This window comes from Mus musculus, chromosome X (genome assembly GCF_000001635.26).
Source record: "Mus musculus strain C57BL/6J chromosome X, GRCm38.p6 C57BL/6J".
Lineage (NCBI taxonomy): Eukaryota > Metazoa > Chordata > Mammalia > Rodentia > Muridae > Mus > Mus musculus.
In genome coordinates, this window is record NC_000086.7 from 28,118,706 (window position 1) to 28,127,365 (window position 8,660).

An 8,660-nucleotide genomic window follows, 5' to 3' on the forward strand; every position below is an offset into this window, starting at 1 on the left:
TATAAGGACCTTGTTGGGCCCTACGAGTGTCACCGCCGGGTCTCTCACTGTCAGTCTGATCGTGAAAATGAACCCAGGATCTCTTAGTGGAATGTATACTCGCCAACCCCACCTATTTCCTTTAAGCCAACTCAGACGGTGTTGTTTCCCTTTCTCAGTGAACTTTATAAGTAGGGGGTTGCAGTATTTACCTTTGCATGATCCTGGGGGGCTGTTTTTAAAAGCGCACCCATTCTCTGGATATTTATAGGGGTTTCTTTCTCCTTGGTTTGACTTATCATAGCCACTACTTCGTTTTACCGTGATTAGGTCCCAGTCAGAGGAGGGCTTCCAGTAAGCTTCCCCTGTCGTTTCACATGTCCATTTACCACAAAAGTAATCTGATGCCCCCCCCCCCACATTCTTGTTGAAGCCTTTTGCTCCGACCCTGACCAGGGCAAACATAAATTGTGCAGCTCTAAGATTAGCTCGGTAGAACTGCCCCGAACATCCATACGAGTTCCCTATCCCGCCTGGGACACATCGCTGTTCAGAGGGTGGGTTACTAAGATCAGTATGATCGGGGAGGTCCCAATTGGGGGATCCTGCCGCTAACTTACAGATGTCAGGTGTGAGATCAGGCCACCAAGTCCAGAGGGGATGGACTGCAGTGGTTGCCCATACAATGTTTCCCTCCTCATTAAGCACTTCCCAGGACTGTTGAATTAGAGCATGAGGGTTGTGGTTCCCTAGGCTCAGGGTGGCACCTACGGTGCAAACGAAGCTTAAGAGGATTGTCAGTGGCTGCCACTGTCCAATTGTCTTCGTGGTTTTCTTCATCTTGACTGGCGGCCCTCTTGACGTGGGAGGCGTGGATCCAGGAGGCAATCCCGTCAACTTTTACCGCAGTAGGGGTTGTCAGTAACACCAAATAGGGTCCCTTCCACCGTGGCTCGAGGCTGCCGGTTCGATGCCGTCTGACCAAGACTTTGTCTACAACTCGGAACCCGTGGGGTACTGCGGTTGTCCCTGGGGTATAGGCTGCCTTCAGTTGGTCCCAAATTTGGGTCCTAATCACTTCTAGGGCCTTTAAATGAATAAGCAAAGAGGAGGGTAAGACAGGGTCAGAGTCGGAAACCAATGTTCCACCAGCTTCCATTAAGGGGGGAGGTCCTCCATACAGAACTTCAAAAGGAGTGAGCCCGAAACGTCCAGGGGTGTTTCGGGCTCGGAAGAGCGCAAGAGGGAGGAGAGCCACCCAGTCTTTCCCGCCGGTCTCAATGGCTAATTTAGTCAAGGTCTCTTTTAAGGTCCTATTCATCCTCTCTACCTGTCCTGAGCTTTGAGGGCGGTAAGCACAGTGTAATTTCCAATCGATGCCCAACTGAGTGGCCAAGCCCTGACTTACCTGGGCAACAAAGGCTGGTCCATTGTCAGACCCGATTACCTTAGGGATTCCAAATCTTGGCAGGATTTCTTCAAGGATCTTCTTGGCCACAATCTGGGCAGTCTCAGTTTTAGTGGGAAACGCCTCAACCCATCCTGAAAAGGTGTCTACAAATACTAACAGATACTTGTTACCATACATTCCAGGTTTAACTTCAGTAAAATCTACCTCCCAATACACTCCAGGACGGTCTCCCCGTTGTCTCTTTCCAGGTTCTTTGTAGGCTCTAGTCGCATTAGTGAATGCACATGGTTTGCAGGAGTCTATAATCTTTTGAGCCACTGACTTCAGGTTGGGGACTTGGTATCGGGAATTTTTAATTAGTCTCATCATCTTTTCAACTCCCAGGTGGGTGAATTGGTGTAGTCCTTTCACAAATTTTATTCCTTCTTCGGGAGTCAATTCTATTTTCCCTTCAAAAAAGTATGGGAGGGGATCACTGGTCCACAATAGCTCTTTTATGTTATACCTCTCATCCTCAGGGCTTTTGGGCAGATCACCTTTTTCAGTTAAGATCATGGCCCCTTGAGCAACTTGTTTTGCCACTGAGTCTGCCATTCGGTTGCCCTTGGCCACCAAGTCTTCTCCTCTTTGGTGGCCGGGGCAGTGGATGATGGCTACCTTCTTAGGTGCATGTATGGCTTCCAACAGGGCCAGAATTTCTTCTTTGTTTTTAATGTCTTTACCAGCCGAAGTCAATAGCCCTTGCTGCCTGTAGATGGCCCCATGGATGTGTGTGGTAGCAAAAGCATAGTGGCTGTCAGTATAGATGTTAACGATCTTACCTTTAGCCTCTCGGAGGGCTTGTATAAGCGCTATAAGTTCAGCCTTTTATGCCGATGTTCCTTCAGGCAAAGCGCTTGCCCAAATTACCTTTTTCCCGTCCACCACCGCAGCTCCAGCCTTTCGCTTCCCCTCTATCAGGAAACTGCTGCCGTCCGTATACCAACTGGGAGCTCCAGGCCAGGGTTGGTCAGTCAGGTCCCTTCTGGTCCCAGTTTCTTCAGCGAGGATGTCTGTACATTGATGTACTGGGACGGAATCATTTGTTAGAGGGAGAAGGGTAGCTGGGTTGAGGATGGCAGGGGGGCGCAAAGGTTACACGCTCATTTAGCAGCAGGCTCTGATAGTGTGTCATTGGGGCATTTGTCATCCATCTGTCAGGTGGCTGCCGCACGATACTTTCCAGGGCATGAGGGGCTACAACAGTCACCTGCTGTCCCATTGTCAATTTGTCAGCATCTTTGATCAGCAGGGCTACTGCTGCAATAGCTTTCAGACATGTGGGCCATCCACTAGCAACGGGATCTAATTTTTTTGACAGATAGGCTACAGGTCTCTTCCAGGGTCCCCGTGCTTGTGTCAACACTCCCCTGGCTAACCCCGCTCTCTCGTCCACATATAGGACGAAAGGCTTAGTCAAGTCTGGTAATGCTAGCGCGGGGGCAGTCATTAGAGACGACTTGATAGCCTCAAAAGCTCTTTGGTGCTCTTCTTTCCACTCAAAAGGAAGCCCTTCTTTAGTCAAAGGATATAGAGGTGCCGCTAGGGTTGCAAAGCCTGGAATCCAGAGTCTACAAAAGCCAGCAGTCCCCAGAAACTCATGTACTTGCCGTGGGGTGGTTGGCGATGGGATCATCATAACAGTCTTCTTCCGGGCTTCTGTGAGCCATCTTTTACCCCCTCGGAGGGTATACCCCAGGTAGGTTACCTCAGTTTGACAAATTTGTGCCTTTTTAGCCGAAACTCGATACCCCAAGTCACTCAGTTCTGTGAGGAGCCTCTCAGTTCCCTGGTGACACAGCTCCTTCGAGGCCGCCGCGACCAAGAGATCATCCACATACTGTAGTAGGGTAAGCTGAGGGTTTCGAGCGCGAAAAGGCGCGAGATCCCGATGGAGGGCCTCGTCAAACAGGGTGGGGGAATTTTTGAACCCCTGTGGTAGCCTAGTCCAGGTTAGTTGACCAGTCTGTCTGCCCTCTGGGTCCCTCCATTCAAAGGCAAACAGGAGCTGACTCTTAGGGTGCAAGCGCAGGCAAAAGAAGGCATCTTTTAAGTCCAGGACTGTATACCATGTTCTCTCGGGTGGGAGAGAGCTTAATAAATTGTACGGGTTCGGGACTGTGGGGTGAATGTCCAGGACCCTTTTGTTAACTTCCCGGAGGTCTTGCACCGGGCGATAGTCATTGGTCCCTGGTTTTCGAACTGGCAGAAGTGGTGTATTCCAGGGGGACTGACAGGCCACTAAAACTCCTTGGTCTAGCAACCTCTGGATATGAGGCCAGATGCCCTCCCTAGCTTCCTTGCTCATGGGGTATTGTCTTACCGAGATGGGGGTGGCATCAGCTTTAAGTTCTACCACAACCGGAGGCACTTGTTTAGCCAACCCCATTCCTGCTTGTTCTGCCCAGACATTGGGGAACGCAGTTAGCCAGCCTGAAGAGACTGCATTTTTGGGTTGCTCTTCATGCAACCGGTACTCTTCCTCTGTGTTGAGGACAAGGCAGGCAACGGGGGCTTTTCCCCAGCTTACTTGTGGGCCTTCTGAAGTAAATTGGACTTGAGCCTTTAGTTTGGTTAGCAAATCGCGCCCCAAGAGGGGAGCAAGACACTCAGGTATCACCAGGAAGGAGTGGGTCACTATGTTCTTGTTTATCTGTAGGGCTCATTCGGTCGTCCAGGGGTAAAATTTACTACCAGTGGCTCCAATCACCATGGTCTTTTTAGAGCCTAGCTTGCCTCGGGGGCTAGTGAGTACTGAATGCTCTGCTCCGGTGTCTATCAGGAAGTTGACGGGGGTCCCCTCCACGGACAAAGTTACCCTAGGCTCAGGGAGGGGGTCTGAGCCCCGACTTCCCTAATCATCTTCTAGGGTCAGGACCTTGGATTGCTCCCGGTTTTTAGGGCAGTCTCTAGCCCAGTGTCCTTTCTCTTTGCAATAGGCGCATTGGTCTTTTTCCAGTGGTATCTTTCTGCCACCTGGCGGTTTCACTGCCCTGTTGCCCAGGAGCCCTGTTTTACCTTTTCCTGACTGTCTATCATTTACAACTGCGGCCAAAATTTTACTCAAATTTCTCTCCTGACGGCGATCCCGTCTATTTTCCCTCTCCTCCATTTCTTTCTTCTCTCTCTCCTGCCTCTCTTCTTCTGTTTCCCTCTTATGATAGACTTTCTCTGCTTCTTTTACTAAATCTTGGAGCGTATGATCTTGGAGCCCCTCCAGCCTTTGCAGCTTTTTCTTAATGTCGGGAGCGGACTGACCAATGAAGGCCATGGCTACAGCGGCTTTCTGCCCCTCTGACGAGGGGTCAAAAGGGGTGTACCTCCTATATGCCTCCATGAGACGCTCAAGGAAGACTGAGGGTGGTTCAGTCTGCCCCTGCAAGACCTCTCTTACCTTAGCCAAATTGGTGGGCCGTCTAGCGGCCCCTCTGAGACCTGCCACTAGAGTCCGGCGATAGACAAGGAGGCGTCCCCTACCTTCCGCGGTGTTGTAGTCCCAGTTGGGGCGGTTCAAGGGGAAAGCCTCGTCCACAAGATTAGGGAGGGCAGTGGGTGTGCCGTCCTCTCCTAGAACATTTTTTCTCGCCTCCATCAGGATTCTTTCTCTTTCTTCTGTGGTGAAAAGAACCTGCAAAAGCTGCTGACAATCATCCCAAGTGGGTTGATGGGAGAACATAAGTGACTCAAGGAGCCCAGTAAGCCCAGAGGGGTTCTCAGATAAGGGAGGGTGGTTAGTTTTCCAATTATATAAATCAGAAGAGGAAAAAGGCCAGTATTGTAAAGGAATGAGATCATTAGGTCCTGACGCTGGCCCTCCCACATGTGCTCTAAGTGGCAAGGCAACTGTTGAATCCGGCCCCCCTTCCTCCCCGGGGCTTCGGCCTCGGCGGCTGCGAGTGCCTCCCGCCGGTCCCTGAGCCCCTCTCGCTATTGGTCCCTGTGGTGGGGCGGCTGCAGGTGGCTGCTGGGGCAGGGGGTAAGGGGGAGGTTGGGAGTCCATCCAGAGGAGGTCGTCAATCTCTGGATAAATCTTGGTGGGTGCTGACGGGCCGGACTTTCCAGCTGCATCAGACTGGGCAACCACGACCGTCAGTTTCAAAGAATTTGGGGTCCAAGGCTTGACCCATGGAGGTGGGAATTGGATGAGATTCTGCCAGGTCACAATGTAGGGGATCTGATCAGGGTGACCCCCTTCCTCCTGAAAAACAATTCGCCTGACGGCGGCGATTAGTGACAAGTCAAAAGCACCTTCTGGTGGCCAGCCCACTCCAAAGGTCGGCCACTCGGAGGCGCTAAAGTTCTGCCACGGACCCTTTCTGACCTCCACCGACTGGTTGAGGGCTCTGACCTGCACCTCCTTCCAATGCTCCAGAGTTAGAGAAAGGGGAGTGGACACAGATTGTCCCATTTCTAGAATAATAGTAGACACAACAAGAGCGAACACAAAACTAAGACAAAAAAGAAACCAAAAACGGCGGCGACTTTGCGTCAACCACAAGCAACTCAAAGAATCAGATGGCCTTTCTAAGGCCGGCCGATTGAGACCCTCTGCGCGAGGTGGGACTCGAACCCACGATCTCGCAACAAAACACGAGGTGGGACTCGAACCCACGGTCTCGCAACAAGGCGCGAGGTGGGACTCGAACCCACGATCTCGCAACCCCAGATGGTCTCTTGGCCTCCAAAGGGGTCCACCAGGCGTCACTGGTCCTACCCTGTTCCTCCTGGGACGTCTCCCAGGGCAAACGGACGGTGGACACCTGGACACGTCTATCCTTATCCACCCCGCGTTCCCTCTCGGAGCGCGGTCTCACTGAGCGTCCGCAAAACCGAAACTGCGATCGCACCAAACTTAGAAACAGAACACAGACACCAGACCAAGGCAGGTCAAAGAATCTTACCTTAAAGTGGGTCTATGACCTCTGGGTGGTCGCGCTAATCCCGGACGAGCCCCCAAATAAAAGACCCCCGAAGGGAGACCCTCACTCAAGCCTCGGGACAGCCGCGGACCCAAGAAGACACTGAGACCGAACTCAAATTGTAGTGGGCAAGATTTAATAAAGTAACAGCAAGAAAACACATAGACCAGAGCTCTGGGGTCGAAACTCATACACCTAGTATGGTATAGAGGAGAATCGACCTCGAGCCAAATTTTTCACAGGCTTATATAGGAAAAACTCAAGGGGGGAGAGCGGGGCAGGGAAAGTACAAGTTTGCATAACTAAGGGGTTCTGCCAAGGGACAAGGGGTTCTGCCAAGGGAATTCTACGTAACTAAGGGGTCATGTCCTATTATTTGGCAATGTACCCGGTTCATTCTGAGGTTGTTCCAGGAGGCCCTTATCTCAAAAATGTTCTTGGAACAGTCCTTAGTTGGGAGGGTTCGAACTCTAGGGTGAGGAGTTCAGGAATGCATTCTGGGGTGAAGAGTTCAGGAGTGTTCTGGGAACAATCTCTAGATGGGAGGGGTCGGGCTCTGGGGTGAGGAAGAGTTCAGTAATTTTTTTATCTTTATTCTTCAGTTGGAAAAATGACTCATCTGTTAAAAGCACCTGTTCTATGCAGATGACCGGGCACAAAACACCCACATCGTGGCTCACAATTTATGCACAGCTAAAGTTTCAGAGAATCAGTGCACACTTCCAGCCTCTGTAGGCAACAGAGGCATAAGTGCGAGAGAAGGCCAGAAGGGTCTAGCACGTTCTTGTAATCAAGGTCAGTACTAGGAAGGTGGAGACAGGAGGGTACCAGGGGATATAGGGGATCTGGATGCTCCCTTCTGATCTCTTAGGACAGAATAAACTCTTGTGGTGTGCGTATGTACATTCAGAAAGAGTGCACACACATTCAATGTTACGCACATGAATAAATACAAACCAAAATGGCATGCAAGAGACTCTACAGTTGAAATAAAGTAGTGCCGTTTGCAGTGTTTCATGTTTCACGTTTGTTCAAGTTTTTCAAGTATGTAAGGGCTTATGAACCTAGAATTTGTCTTAAAGCCAGTAGTAGCTCATTCCCACCTCCTGAAAACTCCCTTTGAAGCGATGGTGCCTGGTACTCCATGTACGCATGAGCAGGATATATTCAGCCAATCAGCACAGACCTGATTTCTCCAGCTTGCATCACAAAGGGTCCTAAGAATCCTCAGTCCAGGCATCTCTGCTGACAAAGGTTTTTATACCATTGAGGAGTTGAGCATGGAAGGGTGCAGTTGTGAAGGTGTTCACCTCTGAGATAACCTGTAAGTGATAATCGGCTCTGCTCAGGGTTGTTGGACAGTTAATCAAGGTATGACAGGGTGGGGCATATCAGGCCCAGGTTGCCACTAGGTGAGAAAATGCCTCATGATCGCCATTTCCTATGGCTTCTGATTGTTAAGTGAAGGTGGAGGACCATATTCATGGCAGAGGATTGAACAGGTCAGGGCCTTAGAAGATTGTGAACCCTTGGAGGACACAATCATGGGGCCTTGGAATAGGATCAGAGAGCTGGCTGCAGGATTGAGGGTCGGGGGAGCATGGGGCTGTGAGTGAGGATCCTTGGCGCTTGTCCTGTGTGCTGTAAGGAGCCTTAGGGTCCAACTTGGCGCTTGTCCTGTGTGCTGTCCGGGATCCATTAGAAACACACTGAGGATTCCTCCCTCTTCATTGTCTTCTCTATGGTGTGTTCCTTTGGTATAGACTGTATGGACATTGCAGAGAGGGGAGTGGCGTAGGAAGAATGAATGAAAAGAAGAAGAGGAGACATTACAAGAGATTAATAAGTAATCTGGGAAGGATTCTGAACAGGGATCCTCCTGTCTAATCGCCCATGTATTGGGATTAAAGACTTGGACCACCAAGTTCAGGTTTTTCTCTCAGTTTTAGTTCTGTAGGATGGGATCTTCCTTTGTAGCTCAGGCTGTTCTGGCTTGGGCTGGCCTTTAACTTACAATCTTCAGATGTTTGAAATCCTCGGCTTCCCCCAATCCCAAATTTCTCCAATATAAGGATTTTCTGTGTGGGTAATGGTGGTGAGTGTTTGTTGTAGACTGAGCATTGGGTATTCTTGACATGAATATATAGTTACCATGTTCATCATCTTTCTGGATAGTACTATGAATTTACTTTAAAACAGAGATATACTGAAAATCGGAATTGCTGATGTTTTGTTTAAAAAGAATCTTTGGGAGATAGTACCAAAATTCAGATGCCTCAAAGTTTAAATGCAAACACATTTTGCTCATCATT